The sequence below is a fragment of the Macaca thibetana genome, chromosome 2 (assembly GCF_024542745.1).
Source record: "Macaca thibetana thibetana isolate TM-01 chromosome 2, ASM2454274v1, whole genome shotgun sequence".
Classification (NCBI taxonomy): Eukaryota; Metazoa; Chordata; class Mammalia; order Primates; family Cercopithecidae; genus Macaca; species Macaca thibetana.
Genome location: NC_065579.1, coordinates 164,678,546 through 164,695,650, shown reverse-complemented (window position 1 = coordinate 164,695,650; position 17,105 = coordinate 164,678,546). Strand labels below are relative to the sequence as shown.

Below are 17,105 nucleotides of genomic sequence, written 5' to 3'. Positions count from 1 at the left end.
TTTTAGTACACTTCCATTTATAAAAATTAATTTTACCCCACTTAAAATAATCTATTTGTTGCATAAGGTTACATTATTGCTGGCTGATATGATTACTAGTGGGTATATATTGTACATGTTATTGCATCTCTATACCTGGTTTATTGATAAATACATGCTGCTGATAACACAGCAGCTAAATCTCAGAACACAGACAAGTCTGAGCATATCTGTTACTGAAATTGAATAAACAATTTAAAATTCATGTTCTTTTAAAATATACCACCTTAAAAACATAAAGGTCACTGCATATCCAGGATGAATAACTTTAAGAAGAGTGTCAGGATGGTGGCATATTTAGATGTATTGTTGTGATGTTTCACTGTGGTATTTTATGATGTGGCATATTAGTCAATGTGTTTGTGGTCAAATGATTCAGAGCAGATTTTAAACCAAATTTGAATATTGACTTTTAGCATATGCATAATAAAGTGAATAAAGCACATGATTCTTTAGTGTCAGCTCAAGGAACTTTTACACCCATATCCAAGTAACTGTCACTTAGATTGATATGCAACATTTCCAACAGCCAGAAATTTCCTTCATGCCCCTTCTCAGTCAAAACCCAGTAACTTCAAGGAAACTAAGACTCTAGATTTTGTTATAATCAATTAGCTTTACCTGTTTTTGAACTTCATATAAATGGAATTGTAGAGTAGGTACTCTTTTTAACCTGGCTTCATTTACTCAACGTAAAGTCTGAAACTTTGAGCCATACGATTGCAGGTAGTATCCATTTGTTATTTTTTTTTTCTCTCCTGTGTAGTATAGATGCTCCTTGACTTATGATGGGGTATGTCCTGATAAACCTGTTGTAAGTTGACAATATAGTTAGTCAAAATGCATTTAATATACCTAACCTACTAAACATCATAGCTTAGCTTCACCTACCTTAGACATGTTCAGAGAGCTTACACTAGCCTATACTTTGGCTCAAAAATCTAACACTGCTTGATAATAAAGTGTTGAATGTCTCATGTAATTTATTGGACACTGCACTGAAAATGAAAAACAGAATTGTTGTATGGTTACTTAAAGTATGGTTTCCATACCATCTTACAGTTCAAAAATCATAAGTCAGTCAAACCATTGTTAAGTCAGGAACCATCTGTATTCCATTGTATGAATTTTCACAGTTTATGTATCTATTCTCCTACTGATGAATATTTCAGTTGTTTCTAGTTGGGAGAGTGATATGATTTAGCTCTGTGTCCCCAACCAAATCTCATCTCAAATTGTAGTTCCCAAGTGTCACAGGAGGGACCTGTAATCCCCACGGGTTGAGGGAGGGAGGTGATTGGATCTTGGGGGCAGTTTCCCCCTTCCTGTTCTCATAATAGTGAGTGAATTCTCAGAAGATCTGATGGTTTTGTAAGTGTTTAGAAGTTCTTCCTTCATCCCCCTCTCTTGCCTGCCACCATGTAAGATGTGCCTGCTTCTCCTTCTGAAAGGAGTTCGTTAGCTTGCCTTAGGTAGATAACAAGGGAAGGGTCCTGGAGAGTCCCTGGCCCATGGGTTAGTGCCTCATCTCCACGTAACATAAAAAGCAGCCTGGGAAACATTTCAAGCTGCAGGCACCAATAAGGGAACTAGCACAGGATGTTATGCCTGGAGACATGTCCACAGCTGCACAGATAGAAAAAAACTTCTTGTCCATTTGGATAAAAACTTTCACAAACCTCCAGCTCACTCAGATAAGGGAACAAGGCCTGGCATAGAAATACCTTTGTCCTGTGTATAGTCAGTGGACTCCCAGGAAACGTTTCTTCTTCTTTTGTGGGCATGGGCATGGTGGGCTCTGGTGGGTTCCAGTGGGCACAGTACTTTCCTTTATTAGGACTATAAGTCCAGCTCCTCTGAATCATCACTTCAGCCTCTGATTGGTCCCGGGCCAGACTTTCACTTCAGCTTCTACCAGGTCATGGGCCAAGCTGAGCAGCCTCTATAAGTCATCATTTCAGCTCCTGGTTGGTCCCAGGCCAAGCTGAGTCACACATTTGCTAAGACAGCTCACTGACTAAGCTCATTCCTTCCCCTTCCCAGTCCATAAAAACCCTGGACCCCAGACTCATAGTGGGTATTCCTGTTCGGGACCCCGTCTCTTCTGGCAGAGAGATTTCTTCTTTCAACTATAAACTTTTGCTCTAACCTCACCTTTGTGTCCGTGCTCCTCTGGGCATTATCTAAGACAACGGAAGACTGTTACACTTCTGTTATAATTGTAAGTTTCCTGAGGCCTCCCCAGACATGCAGAACTGTGAGTCAATTAAACCTCTTTTCTTTATAAATTACCTAGTCTCAGGGAAGTCCTTTATAGCAGTGTAAGAATGGACTAATACAGAGCTAGAATTAGTAAAGCTGCTATGAATATTCTTGTACACATCATTTGGTGAAATCAGAGACGATTTTAGCTTTCAGTAATGCTTACTTAGGCATGATGTTTATAATTATTCCTGTTTCATAAATAAGCCCAGGGGACCTGTTCGATTGTGAGCTATGTGGCATCCTTCAGACCAAGGTTCTTCTAGCCCTATAGCTGTACTTAGATTATCAAGAATCTCATTTGTCCAATTCCAGAAAGAATAATTCACGTTGTATTCTGGAATCCAGTAGGCACATGGAATAGTACAATGACACCAATGGATGGTGGACTCCTGGCCGTCATTTGATCAGTACCTCCAAGTAATGGAGAGAAACAGATACTGATGACATCACTTGAGCTTCATGCCATGACTGAAGCTATGCTTAAGGCCAAATATACTCCTGGACTTTGCAGTTTTCTACACCAATAAATTTAAATGATTGTTGTCGATATAACCATTATTATGTATACCATCACTCTTGGATAAAGGAACAGGTAGCAACTCCCAGATCCATGATTTATTCATTGTAACTTTGAGCAATTTGCTTAGCCTATACTATGCACCATTGTAATTTATGAGCATAGGATGATAATAATCTATTTGGATTTAAAATATACTTTGTGTATTGTGCACTGCTCTGCAGTTGTTAATTTTTTAGCATCACACTGTTTTAATTTTTATCTTCCTTTTCTTAAAAAATGGACATTTCAAATAGAAACCTTAAGTAACATCAATAACTATTTTCAACATATCTTATCTTCTACCAGACATTTTCTTTATTAATGTAGTTGGTTTATGTATTTAGGTAATCAAGATTTTAAAAATCTCTCAAGGCTTGTTATAAACTACAAATAAAGTAGGAAAGGGACTCACCTACTTGTCAACTGCAAAAAGGTGCCAAGCCTTCTATATAACTTATTGCTGTTACTGTTCTTACTTGTCTGCTTGGCTTTGCAAACAAATCAGAGGTCCTCTATTAATTATGCTTTTAATGTTGTTAAAATAATATTTTGAGAATTGTACAGATGTTCTCTGGGAAATGGTTAAAAAACCAGTGTCCTTATAGAGGTACAAGGTAATTCTAACCCAGTATGGTAAATGATAATGAGTCATTTTTTCATAATTAAACCAGGAATAAAAAGATTAAACCCAATGACTTTGGACAATAGCAATTTTAAATTATTTCATAGCAATTTGTAGTTTGTTTTCATTTAAAAATAAATTTAGTGATTTCTGGCTGGGCGTGGTGGCTAACGCCTGTAATCCCAGCACTTTGGGAGGCTGAGGTGGGCAGATCACCTGAGATCGGGAGTTCGAGACCAGCCTGACCAACATGAAGAAAACTGTCTACTAAAAATACAAAATTAGCTGGGCATGGTGGTGCATGCCTGTAATCCTAGCTACTTGGGAGACTGAGGCAGGAGAATTGCTTGAAACTAGGAGGCGGAGGTTGTGGTGAGTCGAGATCACGCCATTGCACTCCAGCCTGGGCAAGAAGAGTGAGACTCTGTCTCAAAAATAAATAAATAAATAAATAAATAATAAAAATAAAATAAAATAAATAAAAATAAAAAAATAAATAAATGTAGTGATCTTTGTATTCTGTCAGTAAAGAAGATTTAGTTGTAAGTGATGTGAATATATTTCACATAGCTAATGCATAATTATAGTAATCTCAATAATCAAGGTTGAACAGAAAGGGGATAGAGAAATATTCTGGCTTCTCCTCCCTCTAGCTTCCCACCTTCTGCAGTGCCTCTAACTAGCTAAGCCACAAGCCAGATGATGTGGGAGCCTGTTGTAGTCAATCCCCTATCCATATAAAGCAGAGGCTAATAACAACAAGGAATGTGTTGGAAAGCAAGGCTCAGGAATGGCATGTTAGCCAGAATGAAAACATTATCAGCCTTAGATTAAATACCTTAAATCAAAGCCGAAGCAAATGAAAAGTAGTTCAGAGGCTGAAATAGATATTCTCTTCTTTCTTAAGTAGTACTCATCCTGGGGTTATTTGTTCAAGTCTGTGACACAGTAAGTCTCTTTCCACTTTCCACAGGATTTGTAACCTAGAAAATCAGCTAAGCATTGGTGATCCGGACTTCTTACTCTCTCAGGAGTTGGGGAAAGTAAGTACTGAAATAGTTTGGAAGCACAGTATGGTAAAAGCAGAATATATAACTGAGGCATTATAACTTTTTCTAGTATGTGGTTTATTGAAGAACACTGCTATTTATCTGGAAATAAATACTAGAGCTTAAAGTTTTTTCTTAGAAACTGCAGGTATTTTGATCTATGAAACTGTAACACACCACATAGAGATAAACCTTATTAAAGCTTAATTCTGTAAGGAGAGCAACTGGCCATTCTTTGCTCATCTAGTAACTGGGATCTAATAGCCAAATAAGACCTACTAGACCTTTGTATATCTATAAAGCAGTAGTCAGAGAGGCCCTTCAATTTGGGCATTATGAATAAGATAAAAGGATTTGTGAAGATGGCTTAAATTCATGCTCTATATTAAAATTATATATTTTTAGAATGTATTTACATATAATTAGTTGGTCTCGATCTCAGTTTCCAGTTTCTGTTCTATAAGAAATGATTACAATCTCCAAGTCATGAGAGCTACTTCTATTGAAGTGTATTTAAAGTCTTCCCCATTGTTCAGCTTGATGATGGAATGTTCATTTCTTACAACAAGGCCTTTATTACTACTATTAATTTAATTACTCTGGTTTCACTGAATATTCTTTAAATATAATAGTTTACATTTATTTTTTATTTCAACTTTTATTTTAGATTCAGGGGCTATGTGTGCAGGTTTGTTAACTGGGTATATTGTGTGATGCTGAGATACAAATGATCCCATCACCCAGGTACTCAGCATAACACCCGACAGTTTTTCAGCCCTTGCTACTTTTCTTCCTTTCCTCTCTAGTAGTCCTCAGTGTCTATTGAAGCCTTCTTTATGTCTGTGAGTATCTAATGTTTAGCTCCCACTTATAAGTGAGAACATACGGTGTTTGGTTTTCTATTCCTTCATTAATTCACTTAAGATAATGGCCTCCAGCTGCATCCATGTTGCTGCAAAGGACATGATTTCATTCTTTTATGGCTGTGTGGTATTTTATGGTATATATGTGCCACATTTCTTTTAATCCAATCCACCATTGGTGGGCACCTATGTTGGTTTCGTGTCTTTGCTATTCTGTATAGTGGTGCAGGTTTTTTTCTAGGATTCTTGTAGTTTGAGATATTACATTTAAATATTTAATCCATCTTTAGCTATTTTTTTGTATATGGTGAAAGTAGGGGTCCAGTTCCATTCTTTTGCATATGGCTAGCCAGCTATCCCAGCACCATTTATTGAATATGGAATTCTTTCCCCACTGCTATTTTTGTTGACTTTGTTGAAGATCAAATGGCTGCAGGTGTGCAGCTTTATTTTCGGGTTCTCCATTCTCTTCCACTGGTCTATGTGTCTATTTTTGTACCAGTACCATGCTCTTTTGGTTACTGTACTCTTATAGTATAAAGTCAGATAATGTGATGCCTCTGGCTTTTTTTTTTTTGTTGTTGTTGTTGTTTTTTACAGTTGCTTTGACTATTCAGGTTCCTTTTTGGTTCCATATAAATTTTAGTATAGTTTTTCCAGTTTTGTGAAAAACGATGTTGGTAGTTTGATAGGAATGACATTGAATTTGTAAATTACTTTGATGATCATATCGTTTTTGTTTTTAATTCTACTCACGTGGTGAATCCCGTTTATAAATTTGTGTATGTTAAATCAACCTTGCATCGCAGAAATGAAGCCTACTTGATCATGGTGAATTCACTTTTTGATGTGCTGTTGAATTCGGTTTGCTAGTATTTTGCTGAGGATTTTGCATCTATGGTCATCACAAATATTGGCCTGCAGTTTTCTTTTTTCATTGTGTCTGCTAGGTTTTGGTATCAGAGTGAAGCTGGCTTTATAGAATGAATAAGGAAGTCCCTCCTCCTCAATTTTTTTTTGAATAGTTTAGTAGTATTGTTACCGGCTTTTCTGTGTACATTTAGTAGAATTTGGTTGTGAATCCATCTGGTCCAGGGCTTTCTTTGGCTGGTAGGTTTTTTATTACTGTTTCAATTTTGGAACTCGATATTGGTCTGTTTAATGTTTCGATTTCTTCATGATTCGAATTTGGGAGATTGTGTGTTTCCAAGAATTTATCTATTTCCTCTATATTTTCTAGTTTGTGGGTGTAGAGGTGTTTATAATAGTCTCTGTTTAATGTTTCGATTTCTTCATGATTCAAATTTGGGAGATTGTGTGTTTCCAAGAATTTATCTATTTCTTCTATATTTTCTAATTTGTGGGGGTAGAGGTGTTTATAATAGTCTCTGGAGATTTTTTGTATTTCTGTGGGATTGATTTTAATGTTACCTTTGTCATTTCTTATTGTGCTTATTTGGATCTTCTCTTTTTTTATTGTTAATCTAGCTAGTGGTCTATCAACAATTTTTATTTTGTCAAACAACCAGCTTTTGCTTTTGTTGATTCTTTGTGGATTATTGGGTCTCAATTTTGTTCAGTTCCACTCATGTTTTAGTTATTTATTTTCTTGTTCTCATTTTGGTGTTACTTTGTTCTTGTTTTGTAGTTCTCCTAGGTGTGATGTTAGATTGTTAATTTGAGATCTTCCCAACTTTTTGAGGTAGGAATTTAGTGCTATGAACTTTCCTCTTAACACTGTTTTTGCTGCATCCCAGATATTTTGGTATGTTGTGTCTCTGTTTACATTTATTTCAAAGAATTTTTAAAATTCTGCCCTGATTTCATTGTTTACCAAAAAGTCTCTCATTAGCAAGTATTTAATTTCCTTATAATTGTGTGGTTTTGCGAGATCTTCTCGGTATTGATTTCTATTTGTTCTCTACTGTGGTCCAATAATATGTTGTTATGAATTTGATTTTCTTGCATTTATTGAGACTTGTTTTATGGCTTATCATGTGGTTAATCTTGGAATATGTTCCATGTGCAGATGAGAAGAATGTATATTCTGTGGTTGATGGGTGGAGTATTCTGTAGATGTCTATTAGGTCCAATTAGTCATGTGTTGAGTTTGCATACAGAATTACTTTGTTAGTTTTCTGCCTCAATGATATGTCTCATGCTGTCAGCAGGGTGTTAAAGTCCCCCACTATTATTGTGTCTGTCTAAGTCTTTTTGTAGGTCTGAAAGTGTTCGTAGAAGAGCTGAGGCAGGACTAGCTTGTCTGTCATAATATAAAAGAGTCTTGGAAGATGTCTGGGGTCTACGGTCTAAAATGTTTCATGGCCTTTGGAACACTAAACTTTGTGCCAAAGGGTGGAAGGCTGTCTTGCTGCAGCTCTTCTACCAACATGTCTCCCTTTTATTTTTTGCAAAGACCCACCTTATGTACTGTTAACCTGTCTTTTCTCATTCCTTTGTATCTGCTGGACTTCGTAGCCCCCACAGCTTAGTGTTAGGTCTGATCATCCCAACATAAAAGTACTTGTTTTATGAATCTGGATGCTCCAATTTATATTTGAATGCTCCAAAATATATATGGATGCATATATATTTAGGATAGTTAAGTCTTCTTGTTGAATTGAACCCTTTATCATTTTGTAATGCCCTCCTTTGTCCTTTTTATTGTTGTTGGTTTAACGTCTGTTTTATCTGATATAAGAATAGAGACTTCTACTCTTTTTCATTTTCCATTTGCCTGGCAGATCTTTCTCCAGTTCTCTACTCTGAGCCTATGGGTATTGTTACATGTGAGATGCTCTTGAAAACAACAGGTAGATGAGTCTCTTTTTATCCAACTTGGGACTATATGCATTTTAACCAAGGCATTTAAACCATTTACATTCAAAGTTAATATTGATATGTGAGGTTTTGATTCTGTTGTGAAGTTGTTAACTGTTTGCTTTCCAGTGTTGGATGTGTGGTTGCTTTAATAGGATCTATAGGCTCTTTACTTAAGGGTGTTTTTGAAACAGGTGTGCTTTTTTGTTTCCACATTTAGAACTTCCTTGAGCGTATCTTATAGGGCTGGCCTACTGGTAATAAATTCCTTTAGTGCTTGCTTGTCTGGGAACTATTTTATTTCTCCTTTGTTTATAAAGTTTAGTTTGGCAAGTTATGAAATTCTTGGTTGGAATTTATTTTTTATTTATTTTATTTTATTTTATTTTTGCTTAAAAAAATAGGTCCTAATCTCTCCTGGTTTGTAAGGTTTCTGCTGAAGAAGTCTGCTGTTAGCCTGATGGGCTTCCCTTTATACATGATGCACCCTTTTCCTCTAGCTGCCTTTAAAATTTTTGGTTTAGCATTGAACTTGGACAGTTTGGTGACCATATGCCTTGATGTTTATTTTGCATAGTATCTCATAGGTGTTTTCTGGATGTCTTGTTTCTGGATATCTACCTCTCTAGCAAGATTAGGGAAGTTTTCTTGAATTATTCCCCCAAATATATTTTCCGGGTTGTTGACTTTTTCTCCTTCTCTCAGGAATGCCAATAATTCATGGGTTTGGTTTCTTTACATAAGCCCATACTTCTCAAAGATCTGTTGATATTTTGAGTTTTTTTCTTTTGTCTGACTGGGTTAGTTCAAATGGTTGGTCTTCAAGCTCTGAAATTCTTTCTTTTGCTTGGTTCAGTCTATTGATAAGGTTTTCAGTTGTATTTGGAAATTCTGTAAGTGAGTTTTTTATTTCCAGAATCTCTGATTGATTTCTCTTTAATATGTTTGTCTCTTCCTTCACTTCCTGGATTTCCTTAGAAGTTTCTTTGTGTTGATTTTTAACCTTTTCTTGGATTTCATTGAGCTTCTTTGCAATCCGTGCTTTGAATCTGTCATTTTCGTTTCCATTTTGATTAGGGATCATTGCTGGAGAGCTAGTATAATTGTCTGGTGGTTTCACTACACTCAGTTTTTTTTATGGTGCTAGAATTCTTGCACTGAATCCTTCTCATCTGGAAATGCTGGCACTTTTAATTTTTGTAGTTTTTTTGTGTGGGTAAGATTTTATCTTTTGTTTTCTTTCCCTATAATGTTATTATTATAATTCATTTTCCTTTCCCTTTCCCCCCTCCTTAGGGGGTGTGACAGTAGAGAATTCTGGGTAGGGTCCTTTTGCCTTGCTTCTATAGCCCTAGGCACTTCTGTCAGCAGGTCTTATATTCTGCACAACAGCTGTGCAGTTTGGCCTACAGGCCCATAGATAGAACTTACAGGTAAGAACCAGCTGCAGCCAATGTAGCTGACTAAATGCTTGATTCTTATTTACTGGCAGAAGGTCTCTGTTGTCGCAGGCAATGGGTTGACTCATGGAGTACACAGTAGTCTGAGCTCCCTGCTCTGCCCCAGAGGGGCAGGGACCACAAAGGTCCACCCATAGGTCCCCCGATGGCAGGCACAGGCACCAGCACTTAGGCAGCATCCAGTAGGCAGCCACCAAGTGACCAGAGTGTGACTAGACATGGAGCTGGGAAACCTCCTCGGCTCCAAGCCCTCTTCACTGGGATTCAGGGGTGCCCTCAACTCCTAATCCAGGAGAATGGGTGCTCCAAATGCCTGGAGATGTACCTAAGTATGGAGCAGAGAGGGCCTCATTGCATCATAATCTCAGGGGAGAAGGGTGGGGCAGTGGGACAACCAACTGATCTGAGTTCCAGTCCATTTCACCCACTGAACTAGAACTCAAATGAGTTCCAGTTCATCAATCTGGCTCTGGCTGCAAGTCTTTCTGTCTAGGAGAAACTGCAGCTATATCAGCTGTCCTCCCACCCCAGGCTTGCAACTGGGAGAGCACAATTCTAGCACCTACTTCTGAGGCACTTTCTACCGTTCTGGTTGTGGAGGCCCTTACCCCACTTCAGAGCAGATACTCCAATCTCTGGCCTGAGACTAAAATGCTTGCATGGCCATGCTGCTAGGTAGCCATGGAATGGCTGACTTTTCATGCACTTGGATTAAAAATGGCATTATGCTATAAGTACTGGGTCTGCAAAAATGTCTACAGCTTTCCCCCGTATCTTTCCCTCATAGCATCTCCAAGCCTCTTCCCAAGTTAGCTCCAGGGCTTGGTAGAAACAAAGTGCTCTCTTTCTGCCTGGGCTGCTTGGATCCCCACTGTAAAGGTGAGTCATGAGGGAGGCTGTCTGCCTCTCTCACATACTGAGGCTTCACTTACTTTTTTCAGATATACACTGTAATGGGGGCTGTTTGCCAGCATTCAGGATCTGTGGTATCCTTCACAATTTTGATGAATTCCCATTTTCCTTCTTGAATTAAAGCTCAAGGTATGTGGAATTAAAGCTGAGGTATGTGGAATTAATTATGGAATTAATGTGGCAATCCTCTAATCTGCCATCTTGACAAAAACAAACAAACAAAACCCCAAAAACCTATATTGATTTTTGACTGTTGAACTAACCTTACATTCCTGAGATAAATCCTAGTTGGTCAGAAAATACTACTCATTTTATGTATTTCTGGATTTGAGGATTCAAAAGTCTATGTTAATAAAAGATTTTGCTGTATAATTGTTCTGTGAAGTCTTTATCAGATTTCTCTGAAAAGAGTGCCATACTCTACTTGAGTTCTTCCTTTCTATGCCAAGGTCAGGAAGTGTTCTCTCTGGGGCACGAGTAAAACTCACCTTGTGATTTGTCCTTCCTTTAGAAATTGAAGTATTTCATCATCTTTTGTCCATTGTCTGGAAACAGTTGCCACATTTATTTCTTCCAGTATTATAGTTGTTTGTAATAAGGGGGTTAATCTGGAACATGTTAGTCATGGTGGGCAGTGGATATAACCTCACAAAATAGTCTGATATATGGTAGACTGTTTTTTTTCTTTTAAAAAATGTATTGGCTCTTGTTACATACTTATTATGTTATATTTATTACTTGAATTGTACTTATTTATTTATTCAATTAATATATAGTTATCAGTCAAGGACCTATTATGTGCTATCAATAATACCAAGTATTGAATATAGAATGAAGAGTGAAAGAGGTTTGTTATTTGGCTTTAAGTGATATAGATACACCTTAGAACTAGCTTGTGACTAAAGTAAACTTTATATTTTACTGGATTTAATTAAATTTATAAATTAATTTAGGGGAAGATTAATGCCTTTGCAATATTTTTTCTTCCATTCCACAGAGATAATTTCAAATTGCCTTTCCTTGAAAAATATGTTTTATAAACCCTCTCTCTTTTCTTAAATATAGAACTGGCATATTTCATGTTTAGTTAATCCTGGATATCTTATGGGTTTTGTTGCTATTGTCAATGTGCTGGTTTTTTTTTTTTTTTTTTCCATCACCCTCTAGTGGTTATTGCTGGTGTAAAGGACAGCTATTGCCTTTTGTATGAACTATTTACTGATCTCTATAAAATCTTAATAGTTTTCTCTTTGGGATTTGCCAGATAGAACTTACTGGATCTTTATTTTCATGAAATATGCCTACAAAATACTGGTTATCACTGTGGATTAATGTAGTGTCTGTGTTTGTCTAATGTGAGCAGGCTGTATATGCTTTGTCTCTGCAGGGATTGGTATTCAGTGTAGTGTGGCCATAGGAAACTTAAACCTCTCTAGGAAAAACTAATTACTTCCTGTTCAGAGTCAGGGTTGAAAATATAATTTCCATCTATGCAGCATCATGGCAGACTCTGTGAAACACCAATAAACATCTTCCTGACAATAGTCCATTAGGACAGTTCTGTTTAACCTTGTAGACTCCACAGTGGTTAGGTGACATCATTTTCATTTGGCAATGACACTAGGGGAAGAAGTCATATTTTACCATAAAATATGTATTTGCTCTATGTCAACTTACAAACTCAAGCATCTTTAATAATATGTATTTTATTATTAAATTTTTCTTTTATTTCTCAACATAGGCTCCATCCAGTTTTAAGACACTTGTAAGTGATGATACCAGCTATTTAGTTCATCCTTACAGAAGTGAGAGTCCTGGGAATTTAACCATGTCAATGCAGTCTCTTTTACTTTATTAAATGAAGTAAAGTGGGTGAACTTTAAAGATTTTTTAAGATTAACAAACAAAAAGAAGTCAGAAGGAGCCAAATCAGGACTATAAGGTAGATGCTGATGATTTTCTATAGAAACTCTTACAAAATTGCCCTTATCTGATGAGAGGAATAAGAAGGAACATTTTCATGGTGGAGAAGGACTCTCTGGTAAAGCCTTCCTTGGTGTTTTTCTGCTGCAGCTGTGGCTAACTTTCTCAAAACATACTTGTAACAAGCAGATGTTATAATTCTTTTGCCCTCTAGAAAGTCTCTAAACAAAATGCATGAGCATCCCAAAAAACTATTTCCATGACCTTTGCTCTTGACCTTTTCACTTCTACTTTGACTGGACCACTTCTACCTCTCGGTAGCCATTGCTTTGATTGTGCTTTGTCTTCAGGATCATACTTGTAAAGCCATGTTTTAATCTTCTGTTACAATTTTTCAAGGAAACACTTCAGCATCTTGATCCCATGTGTTTAAAATTTCCATTGAAAGCTCTCCTCTTGTCTGCAGCTGATCTGGGTCCCACAGTTTTAGCACATGTCAAGTGGAAAGTTTGCTCAATTTTGATTTTTCAGTCAGAATTGTATAAGCTGCACCAATTGAGATGTCTATGGTATTGGCTTTTGTTTCTGCTGTTAATCATCTGTCCTCTTCAATTAGGACACAAACAAGATTAATTTTTTCCTTGCAAATTGGTGTGGATGGTCTGCTGCTATGGGCTTCATCTTCAACATGCTCTCATCTCTTCTTAAAATGAGTTATCCATTTGTAAACTGCTGATTTCTTTGGTGAATTGTCCAAACTTTTCATAAAGCATCAATGATTTTACCATGCTTTCACCCAAGATTTATCATAAATTTGACATTTGTTCTTGCTTCAATTTAACAGAATTCATGTTGCTCTAATAAGGGCTATTTTCAAACTGATGTCTTATCCTTCTTAGTGTCTCAAAGTACATCCTGTTCAGACGTGTTATAACAAATTAGTATGACTTTATTTTGAGGCAAAAAATTGAAGTACATGTATAGCGCATGTGCATAAAGATATTTTTTGTAAGAAATAGTTTCATGTGATTATGGAGGCTGACTAGTCCCAAGATTTGAGGGGTGAATTGGCAGGCTGGACACCAAATGGAAGGAGTGCTGATGGTGTAGTGTATCTAAAGACCAACAGGCTCAAGATTCAGAAATAAGTCAATGCCCTAGTTGAAAGGCAGTCAGGCAGGAGAATTCTCTTACTTGGGGGATGGTCAACCTTTTTATTCTATTCAGTTTTTCAGTTAGTTGGATGAGGTCCACCCATATTAGTGAGGAGAATCTGCTTTTCTCAGTCTACAAATTCAAATGTTAATCTTATCCAAAAATGCCCTCATAGACACACCCAGAATAATATTTGACTAAATATCTAAGCACCTTGTGTCCCAGTCAAGTTGACAAATAAAATTAACTGTTATATATCCTCAATAATTATTGACTGGGATGTGCTAATTAGGGAGGGAGGCTTATTTGTGGACCACTTCTGAAGTCATGGACCAGGCCTATTCTTTCCAAAAAATAATTGTGCTTACCTTGGACACAGGAAGGGGAATATCACACACCAGGGCCTGTTGTGGGGTGGGGAGAGGGGAGGAATAGCATTAGGAGATAGCATTAGGGGAATAGCATTAGGGGAATAGCATTAGGGGAATAGCATTACACCTAATGTAAATGATGAGTTAATGGGTGCAGCACACCAACATGGCACATGTATACATATGTAACAAACCTGCACATTGTGCACATGTACCCTAGAACTTAAAGTATAATAATAATTTAAAAATTGTGCTTAATTATATAGTTGGACTATTTAAATTGAAGGCATGACTTGAGGTTTTTTGGATCATCTCATATTGTAGATTTGGGCTACACATATGAGCAACAGCTGATTTGTGACAATAGCCTCTACGGCATATTTTTTTTTCTTCTGTTTTGCTCTTTGCCAAGGCAAAATTCCTGGTAGTTCTATGGTTCTATGGGGTAGGAAGTGGTAGGCATGTTTACTTTTACTTCATTTTTACACTGAGGGTACGGCACTTTGGGTATTTGGCTTTATGGAGAAGGGTTCTGCTACTAAACTGTCTACCTTGGGTTTTGAACTTTATTTCTTATAATCTACAAGGCTGAGAAAGCTTAAACTTAAGTTCATTAGGTTGGGAAAATTATCTTGAGACTAAAATGTGTTCATTTCTGCTTACTTGTCTGAATTTCTATCTATACCAATTTTTGGACTGAAAAATTGTTAACTATCTTTCCAGCTCTCTGCATTTGAAATAAGCTTAAAATACTTAATCTGGTATTTATAAATTATTAAATATTCATGTTGCATATTTTACACTTATTATACTATAACATGTAGTTTAAATTCTGAAGTGTATAACCTAAATGCCATGTCCAAACATTATATTTCTCCAAACATTAGGAATAATAATCAGTAATTGGATAAAAAAGTATTATTGTGTAGTATTCCATCACTTCAAGGTGCTGTATTCCTTATTTTTAGAAGATATTTTTATGTACTGTATTCTTTATTTAAGGTCATTAATAGTACACTTATCAATATCCAACTTTATTAATTAATTTATTAATATAGTTTTAATAAGTTTAATTGTTGATGTCTATTGAATTTCTTTGTCAACTGGGTTTTTCTAAAATCTATTGAATTTCTGGAGAATTTTCTATTTTCTAGAACTATCTGAATACTTTTAAGACCTATATTGGAAAAAATAGCTCTACTTATTGCCTCAGTTATTTTAGGAGATGAGAGAGGAGAGAATGTTGATCAGCTACTAGCTATGGTTTAAAAACATCGTCTAAAAAACTGATAAATGATGACTCTTTTCCTCAAGAAAACCACACACACACACAGAATTTTACATTCAACTAAGATTTTATGTTCAATGTAATTTTACATTCGACTGGATTTTACATTCAATCTAACCATTTTTCAGGTAGTAGATTCAGGAAGGCAATACACACATAATTAATTAGAGGTAAATTCTGGCTTAGAATGATTTCTGATCTCCTAGCTTAATGCTTCCATGATGCTATGGAATCACTTAACAAGAAAGTGGTATAGGGGCATTTTTGGAAGTAAAGTGGATAGAGATGAAAGAGATGCAAATAGAAGCAAAGGAAGCATTTAACAAACAAATTGACAAAAAGAGGAAATAATATAGGAAATATTTTATAGGAAATAAAATAGGTGAAAACATGACCAATCAAAGAAACATTTTTTTTTCTACTTGTGGATAAGACCTCATTTGTGCTAATGTTACAAACAAGAGGGAATTTTTTAAATCAGTAGTATAGTTAAAATAGACTATGAATGTATGTATACATACAATGTACACATTGTTAGAAATGAAATGTACCAGTGCAAAATTATCTTGTGCCTCTAGAACTTACAAGCTAATTTATGTGGATTCGACCACAGAACTATTTGATTTCCTTATAAATTCAAGAGAAGAAATAATCATGCTAAAAGCAAATAATAAACCAAATAAATACTCATCATCTCTGTTACATACAATGTTAGGTTTTCTTCATTAAATATTATTAGAATATAAAACTTTGGCTATTTTTTTCTTTGGCCTTAAAAGTTCTGCTTTCTGAAGACCTAAGGCAAATGGATCCCTCCTTCTTGAAGCATGTGGAAATGTGAAGTCATCTACATCCATGGCAGAACGCCATTTGTCTCTCAAACTTGCACTGGCTATGAGCATCTCAATTTTATTTGCTGTATTAAAATGTCCTGGTATTATGATAAACAGTGAATATGCACTTCCTAACAGCTGCTTTACCTCTCTCAACTGAAGTATAATAGACAATGTCTTGATTTTTTCTTAGGAAATTTTCTTTTTCTTAGACCACCCCATTCTTAGAAATGTGTTCTTTAAACTCTGGACTTTGCCTTGGGTGAAGCCTGAAATTATTCTTTCTGACTTTCATTAGATTTGTTACAGCACTAACAGCTATGTATTAACAAAAGGTTTCCAGCAGAGCTCATAGTCTGTTTTGTAAACAATTGGAGGACAAATTCTCTTTGAAAGATGAGAGCAAAACATCTAAGAAACAGTTGATATAGCAACAGTTTGAAGAAGAAAGGGGACAAGATCTGATAAGGGAAATTTATTATCCATATATCAAAAAAGGCAAATCTGTTTTCATCACATCACTGAACAATATTTGATGTTTGCAGGCTAAGGTTAGTACAGAAGTCTGATGTTCAGCCACTAGCCTAGGATAAAGTTCATAAACAACTGTTTCTCTTTTGTTTATCTTTTTCTTTGACAGCTTTACTTTCACATTCTAGTTCTATGTTCAACTTTTGGGAATACATCAATTGGTCTTAAGGAAGCCTCATTAGCAGTGTGCTCAACAATAAGAGTTTTTTAAAAAATACACTAACTCAAGTGTTAATTATAAGAAAATTTCGGTTCTGAGAAGAGTTCTTGCTACTCCAGGCTTTGGCCATTTGCCCCCAACATAATTCTCATTCTGCTTGGAGCAGGTGAATGGCCTGGAACTTGGGGAAGTCTAGGATTACCAGGTTCAGGTCAGAGGACAATGTGAGTAGACGGTGGTTGTGGGAGGGGAATG

General features: G+C 36.2%; 1 long non-coding RNA gene across 1 annotated transcript in view; it reads left to right on the top strand.

Annotated features, from left to right (window-relative positions):
* Positions 1-4,531, top strand: part of LOC126947834 (uncharacterized) — a 42,147-nt gene extending 37,616 nt beyond the window's left edge. Inside the window, exon 4 of the long non-coding RNA XR_007723214.1 lies at positions 4,459-4,531. This is a non-coding gene — a long non-coding RNA (uncharacterized LOC126947834). The remainder of the gene's footprint in view (positions 1-4,458) is intronic.
* Positions 4,532-17,105: the final 12,574 nt, after the last annotated feature.